The 10,532-nt window shown below is 43.1% G+C and overlaps 1 long non-coding RNA gene across 1 annotated transcript; it reads right to left on the bottom strand.

Moving 5' to 3' along the window:
- Positions 1-637: 637 nt before the first annotated feature.
- LOC141910937 (uncharacterized) lies at positions 638-1,611 on the bottom strand. Its single transcript, XR_012619946.1, has 3 exons — positions 1,551-1,611; positions 1,409-1,462; positions 638-695 (listed from the first exon to the last, which is right to left on the bottom strand). It is a non-coding gene; the product is annotated as an uncharacterized LOC141910937 (long non-coding RNA).
- Positions 1,612-10,532: the final 8,921 nt, after the last annotated feature.

Below are 10,532 nucleotides of genomic sequence, written 5' to 3'. Positions count from 1 at the left end.
ATTTTCCCAATCAACGAGAACTACGTCTCTGTCGACGACCTGGATATTCTTAGCTCCCTCGCCTGTAATATAACATACATAAACGGGTTTTAGTGTAGAACACATTCGTTTATGTTTTCATTCTAAATGAGTAAAAAACCGCAGTCGAAACGCTCTGCGGACAAAACATTACGAGGTTTATCCCTAGTTTGTCAAAAGTTAGCAGTTAAAAGTGACTTCGAATCGGGATAAAGCTGGATTTGTTGTTATGTGTGCGCAGGACGCTTTCGTAGAATGAGCGTATTGTATCCAATGTATTCACTCTAGTGTTAACACGATGACATACCCGGTTTGACGAGAAGATTTTCACCAACGTCTGGGCAAACGACGTTAATATCCAAGCCAGGAACAGCTAAAACAAGCGGGAAAATAGAAACGATTTTAATATCCTTATCTTAATTCTATCGACTGATAAGTAGACATATTTTATAGCAACAATGTTACTTACTGTAGTTTGTCGATAACGTCTTATTTACGTCCTGCCCAACCTGAATTGAAGAGACCAAGAACACATTGCCAATGATCGGTTTTCACTAACACTACAACAACACGATTGAAACCCTTTGACGACGGAAATTTCATTATTTGAAATCGCTTACCTTCTGTCTTTTCGGTCGCCTTTCATAGGTAGCGCCTGTGGTTACTGCTGGTCGCTTCTAAAAATAAATATTCATAATTAACACTGAATTGCGTGTACCGGTGTATTATTCTTCATTGGGTTAATTTGTAGCGGTTCAATAAACCACTGGAAGATATTCAGTACAGAGACTTTGATCTTAGCCAATAGGCCGAGAAGCGACTACGATTACGATTACGATTACGATTACGATTACGATTACGATTTATTTACACTCCAACCATTTCCATGGTATATGGAGGAAAACTATTACACATGTATATACAAATATTTACAAAACAACACTGAAGTGATTAAAATTTAGAGAATGAAAACGTAACGAAATATATATATATATATACATCAACTATTTACAATACTATATATACTATTATATACATCAACTATTTACAATACTATATATACTATTGGAGGGATCTATATACATCTAAGCCGGTCTTAATGAATTCAGCTAAGTTGACCGTTGGGTTTTTCAGAATATCAAGGGTATTTAAGGTGTTCAAATTCAAAAAGTTTTTGCGTTGTTTGTTAAGTAAGGTACAGTCAAACAGAAAATGGGATTCGTCAACTAAAGTATTACAAGTGGGGCATATTCTATCGGCTCTGTCTGCGACTCAAACCGGTACGTAGCGCCGCCTGGATATTTTGCGTTAAACTAAAGCGTATTCTGTTTCGCACATAAACCATGCTATACCGGGTACTGTGAATATAACAAAAAGATGAATAATTTACCTGCAGCTGGGTTTGTAGTTCGTTTATTTTAGCCTCGAGGCACTCCTTTTCTTTCTGAATAAAAATGAAATGATTGTTTTTAGTTCCATGTAGTTCAAATATATCAGATAACTAAGCCTACACATTCGGTTTAAATGCCTACCTCCAATACTGATATTGTATGGTCACTGTTCTTGAGTTTTAACAGCGTCTCTGAATTCACATCCTACAATTGAACGACGAATGCACACATTAACAGCATAATCGTATATTCTATTTAACGGAATATCAACTCGGGATAAACGTACCTTCTGTTGTTTGAGTTTTGCCTTCAGATCACTGACCGCCGATCTTAGTTCGTTGTTTTTCTCCTGGAATATAAAGAAATGAAATCTCCTTAACTACATAATAGATATACAGGCTCTAATAGGCTGATGCTAAATTATATAATTTTAGTCTAAAATTATAACATTTCCGACTCTAAAAATTCTATACCTTTATCTTGACAAGATTTTCATTTAATACAGCATTTCTTTCTGTGTTCGTGACCTATAATTAGAAATATTATCACGTTATCATAATCAACGACGGCGTGCCAGCATCTCAGATTTCAAACTGTCCACGTGTTTCCGATCCACACATCGCACCTGGTGTGGCCAAGACGAAGCTTTTAGCTTTTAATATAATTAGAAATATTATCACGTTATCATAATCAACGACCTAACAGTGGGTATTAAATGGAAAAACTGTTGGAATATGCGACAATTACCTTTTCAGTCAAAGCTCGATGATTGGATGGTGGTGTCGTTTCATCATCTTTTTGTTGGTTTTCATTGATGTTCTAGAGCAAACAAACACTAGATTTAATTAATCGAATTTGACGCATGAAAGATATGAATAGGACGGTCACTCGGTGTTGCATGTTAAGGTAACGTTATTTTTGTCATAATTACCTGATTTTCATTAACACTTTCCTCCTCCGTCTCATCTACTGACATATTGTTTTTTCCCAATATTTCGTTCCTATCGATATCGGATTAAGAGAGTAGAAAAACATCAATTTTTGCACGTGCATTAAGGAAAATCATAAAATGATTTCGAGTGACAATTTTATTCACCGAATATCATTCTTTTACTTACGCGCAAATTTCCAAGGCAGTGGATAAATCCATCGCCCCCCTTGCCATATCGACGAACACAGCCCGTAACTTGTTGCCTGATTTGACACGGAAAAATTTCCGTGCCACATGTCGAGTAAGCGGTCCTTTATTGTTTTTAACATTCGCCCAGTTCTGGTTTAGATTAGTCCAAGCGTGAAATGTTGGTTTGTCCAATTGGGCGAAAAATATCGCGATATTCATTTTGTTGTTTAGTGCTTTTCTCTGAAATAATCATCAACATTTATGTGCAGATATTTCATTTCTGAAACTGGAAGAACAACAGCAAAGAGAAAACAACTCACATTCAACTGATACACTGTTTCGAGCCCTTTTTTCCATCGTTTAACGATTTCGGGATCGTTCGGAGTGTCACCCTCCAAGTCAGTCCTGCCAGCGTGGTGATACAGGCATCGCCGACAGGTTAACACCTGATCCGCGAATGTAGCTGGCAGGTATTTCTCGTGCACGGCGTTGTGTTGAATAGCTAGCATCCTCGCCATGTCGTCCGGGAGGTCCGACGAATAGGTGTGTACTGATCCGCAGCAAGATTCCGTAGTAACTAAAAAATGTTTGTAATGATGGTTTTTGTTTACGTTGGTGGTTTCTTTATGGGTATCAGACAGCAAACGATGTGTGCAAGTTGTTGTTTGATGCTTTGATCTACCAGCGCTGACAATAAATCAGCCAGGGGTAAAAATAATTCTTCCTCGGTTCTTGTGCGTCGATATCTGGCAAACATTCAGAATTATTTTTAAAAACTTAAGGATAGACGTATAAATTGGTTGGGTCGGAACGATGAGGTGCTTTGATAGTGTGGTTTGTGCAGGGATCTCGCTGTTACTTCTTGATACTCCCGACTACTTTCTATAAAAGGAAGAACCGGAAGTATAGGGAGACATGGTTGTTTTGCTTTATCCTGTAGTATTATAGAGTTAGTTAAATTATAAATGAAAATTGGTATAATAAGTATAGAATGATTTTAGATTTGATAATTAATTACATTGTATTTCTGAATCAAAAGTTTACTATTGTTGATTGGAAAAAGAAACGATGAGTTTGTTCCATAATCTAGGTGAAAACTAAGTTTTGAAAATATATCTAAATTAAGTATCCTGGATGTTAATTAAGGACAAGACCTTTATAATCGCTTAAGTTTTATGGAAGTTTAATTGTGGCAAATATCAATACTAGCTCTCTAAGGTTTCTGTTGGTGTACATGTCTGTTGGTAACTCGTAGAGAATAGCTGCTCTCTCAACGATGATGAGTAGGGAGTGAGTAAATCAAAGCGCGTTATGACAGGAGGGTTGGAAAGAAAAGTTACTTTGGCAAATCAGTTTCTCAAATAATTTTAGATTAGCGAATCATTAAGGCTAATTCTACATGTCCAAAACCGTCATGACAGCTAGGTTGCTGCTCCTTGCCAAAAGTCGAACGGGAGAGTCGGCATTCTAGGAATGCCGATCTTTTCCATAAAAGAGGCCCGCAGTCTTGAGAAAGCAGACTTACCAGGGACGCTCGTTAAAGATACTTGAGATTTGGGTGGAAATACCAGAATTAGGACGGGTTACCAACAGTAGTGTACAATAGGAATTTGGAGTTAGGAATTGGACTGTGTACTATCTGGAGATATTACTATTATCAAGGTAAATAAAATCCATTTTATTATTATTATATTCAATCAGAATTTCGGCATTTTAGTTTAATTATTTGGGTTTGTGCACGGACACGTTCTCTCGCCAGGGACCGATCTTTACGTTTTTATATTCAACGATTAAGGAGAGGATTGTGACCGGTGTATCATTGGTGCCGAAACCCGGGATATCAATAATCTTCGGTTTACGATAAACTTTTTACATTAATTGTTTAGTTTTGTTCAAATGGTTCATATCTTCGTATGCTCCCACTGTGGTGCGAGGAACGCATTCTCTAAGAAGCGCCGCACTACAACCAACTCAACATACAAAAAGAAATTGTGGGGGTCGAACCCACCTAATACCAAACCGTTTGAAATTCCGGTCGAGTTTCGGGAACCATTGTGGGATTTGAACCCACTGCCAACTCCGGTCGACCCTGTTGAGACACTGCGGGATTCGAACCCCAGAGGTGCACAGCCATTTGAAATTCCGGTCGAGTTTCGGGAACCATTGTGGGATTTGAACCCACTGCCAACTCCGGTCGACCCTGTTGAGACACTGCGGGATTCGAACCCCAGAGGTGCACAGCCATTTGAAATCCCGGAAGAGTATCGGGAGCCGTTGTGGGATTCGAACCCACTGCTGACTTTGGCCGTATCTGCTGAGCCTTTACGGGATTCTAACCCGACCGACACTCAGCGCGAAGCTTCGATCACCTCGAGGGATTCAAACCCTCTCGAACGCCGGCAAAGGGTAAAGCCAGTGAAAGTGCCCGAGAAATTCGACCCATTTTGGGCACATTTTGTTCGTGATTTTGCAAACCCGGCCGAGTTGTTCTTTGGTGATAAAGACGCTGACGGCTATTTCCTTTGTCCAGCATAGACTAAGGGGGTCTTATAGTACCAGTCAATTGTTAACTTTATGATTGCCTGATTGTTATTTGTGAAAAATATTTGGTGTTGTTTGTGATTGATACATGTCAGCTGGGTTGAGGCGTGGTTACTGTGGGGCAACGGTGTCCAAGACGCACACGCTTGCCCCAGTCCCCAAGTCTAGTTGGGAGGTACCAGCTCATTTAAGGGAGCCACTGTGGGATTCGAACCCACTTAGCACCAAGGGGACCACTAACAACAGAGCTGCTGAACAGCCACTGTGGGATTCGAACCCACTTAGCATCAAGGGTATTACCAACGACAGAGCTGTTGAACAGCCACTGTGGGATTCAAACCCACTCAGCACAAAGGGTACCAATAACGACGGAGCGGTCGGACAGACTCTGAGGGATTCGAACCCTCCACCCAGCGGGCTTAATACTTATACGTCTACCTGGGATCAGGGGGATTTCAGTTTATGTGCTATCCCTGACCATAACGTATTGTTGGCTGATAAGTCGCGAATATACAGCTACTTTGATTAAATTGGGGTTATTTATTGAAATTATAATAAGCAATTAAACTCGAATTGTATAATTTTCTTTTTGGTGATTATTATTTGTAAGTTAGTACGTTAATGTCGGGGTCGATTCCGGTAAGGTGCACAAACAAACGTCGTAGCACTGGTTATTGGAGTACACTACCCCGAAAAAGGTGTCTCACTACTGTGAGTTTAGCACCCGCAACACCTACCATCATAACTGCTTCCCCTGGGACCAGTGCTGGGACTCCAACTTCTCAGTCTTCAGACTTTGACTTTTTGGATAGTTGTTTGTATTGTGAGTGCCCAACGTTAGCGGTTTTTCAGGACCAGGTAAATTGTACTTGCTCGTCTTCAGTGACCCCTTCTCCGCCCCTAAGTCCTTCGGGTACGGATTCGAACCGAAATAGCTCGATACGGACTGGTGAACCTTTCACACGGCCGCCGTCATCAGCTGGATCAACCGGTTCCAGCGACTCAAGCTTTTCATGCTGTTGTTCGGTGCCGCCTGGTTCACCTATAGGGATTGATCAGTTCGACTCAGAGCAACCGGCAGACCTGTCTGCAACTCGATCTTTAAACAGACCATTAGCAATTGTTACGCCTGTAGCGGGCCAACTGTTGGGCGGACATTTGGGCGCACCTGTCCAAAGTTTTCCAGTAGACCTGTCCTTAGGTGCGTCTGCGGGTGACCAATCGTTGGATCTGTCGCCCAGCGGGGGTATAGGCCGATTTTCTGAAAGTCAGTCTGCCCTTGGCCCTTGCACTTCGTGGATTTTTGAGGAGATTGATGACATTCTTTCGTCATTTTTAAGGGAAGAGATTACGGTGGAGGAGGTTGCCCGTACTTGGGATAACCTACTTTGTTGGGCTGATCGCCAGGATCAGGTTTAGAATTTAAAAGTAGCATCATCGTAGGAATAATAATAATTTGATTACTCTGGTTTAGAAAATGGCAACTAGAAGCGGGACAACATACGGGTCGGACGATGCGGGTGGCTTGCAGGGGCAAACCTCTACAGGAGGGAGCCCACAGGGTCACCCCCCAATTAGCAATGGCACGGTTTTAGAGGCCCTCTCGGGCTTACGCGAACAGGTGGACACGGCCACCGCGTTTATGAACTTTTCCATGCTCCCGAAATTTACAGGACGAGACAGTCAGTGCGTCTCTGATTGGTTCAGAGGGTTCAATCGTTTGGCCGATCTGAGAGGCTGGGACGAAAATGCCAAAAAGAAACAGTTGTATTGGTTTTTGGCTGGCCCAGCCCTAGTTCTATTCAATGACCTCCGCATTGATCAGGCGACCGATTCGACCGGCACAAAAATTACCACTCCCTGGGAGCATATTGTCCATGCATTTTGCACGCAATTTAGCCCTACCTCGTGGGCCTTGGTCAAGGAGTCGGCCTTGACGACAATGCGACAGGGGGAAACGCAACCGGTCGATAGGTTTGCGGAGGAAATTGATCGGGTGGCCTCAAGTTTGAAGTTCTCGGACCACCAGAAAAAGATGTTATTGATCAATAACTCTCGGCCTGACATTTCAGTCTATCTGTTGTCGCAACGTCCAACAACTTTTAGGGATGCATGGGAGGCAGCCATAATGGCTGAACATATCGAACAACGAAAGGCCCTGTCGTCTCCCAAGATATCGCAAATTGGGACCGAACCAAATAAGGCGATAGGGGATGTCATGACGAGCTACGGGACATGTTCCGCCAAATCATGGACACACAAAAGTCTACCCGAACTCAGCGGGATGATAGGGGTACTTATTATAGCGAGAACCGTCCATCACAACGGTCGCAAGATGGGCAGGTGGTGTGCTACCAATGTCACGCCCCCGGTCATTACGCCAGGAATTGTCCAACTTGGCGTTACGACCAACAAAGGTCGCGGGTCTCGCCAAACCGGGACGCATTTCAGCGTGATAATCGCCGTCCCCAGAACTATGGTCGGGGCCAGTTTCGGTCACAGAATATTGGACGTGGTTCCCAAGGGGCTAATCGAACATTTAGTCAGGGAAACGACCGGGGACCTCATCCTATGGACCGACAAGGGTGGGGTCGCGCAATGAATGGTCAACAGAGCCCTCGCCCGATTCGGCGATAAGGAGTGATTTTTGGTGGGACGACTCATATTCATATCATAGATATGACGATGACAGTCCTGTAATCGACGATTATATTTTTAATGATGTTGATGATTATTTTGAGGACGATAGGGATGATATATTCGACATGTCATTTGATCAGGGCAACATGCTAGCTGACTCATTTTCTCTTTATTTTGAACCTGAGGGGAACTGTAATGTAGATTACTTAGATGAAAATGAACCTATACATTTAAATAAGTTTATTGATTATCACACTCATTCATGGGGTGCCGATGACGTTTATGACATTCAAGATCGTAACTTTGGGGACAGCTGGAGGGACAATACCCAGTTGTCGTTTGATGGAAATTTTTATATGGATCGGGGATCCAATTTTGAGGACAGCTGGATGAATAATTCCCAGTTGTCGGTTACTAGAGAGCCTGTAAAGAGACACAGGAGGGTCACATTTAGCGATCCGGTTGAATTGCAGGAGGTACGTGCAGATATGGCGTGCTCGGGTGACAATATTAGTGTTGATAGGTCACACTCTAGAGGGGTTAATGGTCCGACGGATTCGGCAGAAGATGACCTTTTTAGAGATAAGAAGTCTCAATTGAATTGTCACGAACGCACTCTTGATCAATATAAGTACCCGGTAACTTCCGAATCAGCGGTACAATGTGACCTAGTGTCAGTTGATTTAAGTAATAAAAGTTCACGGTCGGAATGTCGTAATGATCATCATGATACGGAGACTGTCGTATCAAATGTATCAAATCAGGTGTCAACAAAAAAAAATTGTTGTCAGTTATTCGAAAAAGAACGGGATCGTCCTGTCACCTCGAATACCAGCGGTTTTCATCAACCAATCAGTAATGAAATGTCCAACGCACAGGACAGAGGTCAGGTTGTCCCCACGTCTGAACCGATTATGCCAACCAACGACAATGTTGGAATAGGAGATTCGAACTCCGAGTTTCAACCTACTATTCACTATCAGGAACAACTTCCACCTATTACGACGACGTTAGGTAACACGCCAACCAACGACATATGGTCTCTTTCTAGTCAGAATAATGCTATTGAACAAGAGGTTTATTCCCCGTCGATCATGGCAACTGTCGCTAACCGAGTGACAGGTAGCCATTCGGGGACACCGTTAAGTATTTTGATCGACACGGGCGCCGAAATATCTGTATTATCGAACGATTATTTTACGACTCATCCTCAGATATCAAATGGCCCTTTGCAGGTCGGTCAATTCCAATCTGCCCGTGGGGTAGATGGAACTAAATTTGACCTGAGAGGAGTTATTTGTGTGGATTTTGTGTTAGGCAATTTGGAAATTACGCACTCTATGTACGTGGTAGACGGTATCACGTCCGATGTAATTCTTGGAGCTGATTTCTTGGAACAAAACCAGGCAGTTATTGATTATGCAAGAAAGGCCCTTTTGTTACCAGGGGCCGATGCAATTTACTTCAACAATACTGTCAATTTGGGCAAATCTTCGTCCGTCAAGGTTACGCGAATGACTGTCATTCCCCCCTCGTGTGAGGCCATCATAGACGGAAAGTACTCGATTGACAGGACACAAGCATCGGTGGCAGTCTTTGAGCCGGCAAATCAATTAAGGGCACATGATCTTATGAGTGCAAGGTCAGTTGTCGACGTTACGCAATCAGGCATTCCGGTTCGGGTCATGAATCCCACATCACGACATGTCACCCTCTATGAGGATATGTGTCTTGGCCACTTATGGACAGATGGGTGGTCACTTGACCAATCCCTGAAGAATGAAGGGAATTCGGGACAGCTGACCCGACCTCCAGAGGTGTCTGTCACACATGTGGACTACCCTCAGACATCTGCTGACATTGGGATACCGGAAATAGATATGTCAGACTCGGACCTTTCTGTATCACAGAAAGCGGAACTTCTTGAACTAATACGATCGTATCGGGACATTTTTGCACGAACACCGGACGAACTTGGTAAAACTGACTTAGTCAAACACGTCATTGACACAGGGGACGCGGCCCCAATTCGGAAAAGGCCTTATAGAGCCTCTCCGGCCATGCAAGAAGTTATTGACACGCATGTCAAACAGATGTTAGACATGGGGATAGTACAGCATAGTACTAGCCCATGGGCTGCCCCGGTCGTTCTCGTTCGGAAAAAGAGCCCGGACGGAGATGTCAAGTGGAGATTCTGTGTTGACTATCGGGGATTGAATGCTGTCACCCGTTCAGACTCTTTTCCCCTGCCTAGAATCGATGATCTCTTGGCTCAGGTTGGTCAAGCGGCACCTACATTCTTTAGCTCACTTGATTTTCTGAGTGGCTACTGGCAAGTTGAAGTTGACGAGGCCAGTAGGGATAAGACTGCTTTTATAACACAGTCGTCTCTTTTGGAATTTAAGGTACTCCCATTTGGTCTGAAATCGGCGCCATCTACCTTTCAGCGGTTGACTGGTGGTCTGCTGAGAGTCTTGGTTGGGAAATTTTGTCTAGTATATTTGGACGATATTATCTGTTACTCGAATTCTTTTGATGGTCATTTAATTCACCTGGCTCAAATTTTCGATCGATTTCGTGAGTCAGGCCTTCGCCTAAATCCCAAGAAATGTCGGTTTGCTGTCAAAACCATTGACTTCCTTGGGCATCGAATATCTAAGGACGGGATCGCTACTGACCCGGAAAAGGTAGCAGCCGTACAGGAATGGCCTGTCCCCACGACTTTAAAAGAACTACGAAGTTTTCTGGGGTTCACCAATTATTATCGGCGTTTTTGTAAAGGTTACAGCACTATGGCGGCCCCCTTACACCAGTTGACTAAG

Source organism: Tubulanus polymorphus, chromosome 9 (assembly GCF_964204645.1).
Source record: "Tubulanus polymorphus chromosome 9, tnTubPoly1.2, whole genome shotgun sequence".
In the NCBI taxonomy this organism is placed as follows: Eukaryota; Metazoa; Nemertea; class Palaeonemertea; order Tubulaniformes; family Tubulanidae; genus Tubulanus; species Tubulanus polymorphus.
The sequence above is the reverse complement of the archived record's forward strand: the minus strand, read 5'-3'. Positions and strand labels throughout refer to the sequence as shown.